Source organism: Etheostoma spectabile, chromosome 13 (assembly GCF_008692095.1).
Source record: "Etheostoma spectabile isolate EspeVRDwgs_2016 chromosome 13, UIUC_Espe_1.0, whole genome shotgun sequence".
Classification (NCBI taxonomy): Eukaryota; Metazoa; Chordata; class Actinopteri; order Perciformes; family Percidae; genus Etheostoma; species Etheostoma spectabile.
Window position 1 is genome coordinate 8333699 of NC_045745.1, and position 343 is coordinate 8334041.

Here is a 343-nt window from a genome sequence, read left to right on the forward strand (position 1 = left end):
GAGAGAAAGAGTAATTCACAGGCTAGTCTATATCGACATCGTTCCACTTCCAGGATTGGTCCGGTGCCAATGGAAATCCCGCTGGATGTCCCCCGTTTTCGGCTGGATGTCCATTACCTTCCACTTTCTTTGTGTTGGCATGTTAAAGTGCCCGTATCATGAAAACAAATCTCTCTTTCTGGGATTTGGGGTGTTTTTTTGTGTCTCCGGGGCTTCCACACGCATGCAAACTTGGAAGAAAAAAAAAACTATCCATGCTGTTTTGCGTGAGATACGGTTTCTGAATGTCCTCTGCCTTCAGTCCCTGGATAGTATAGAAGTGAGATGTCTCACTCTGGAGCTA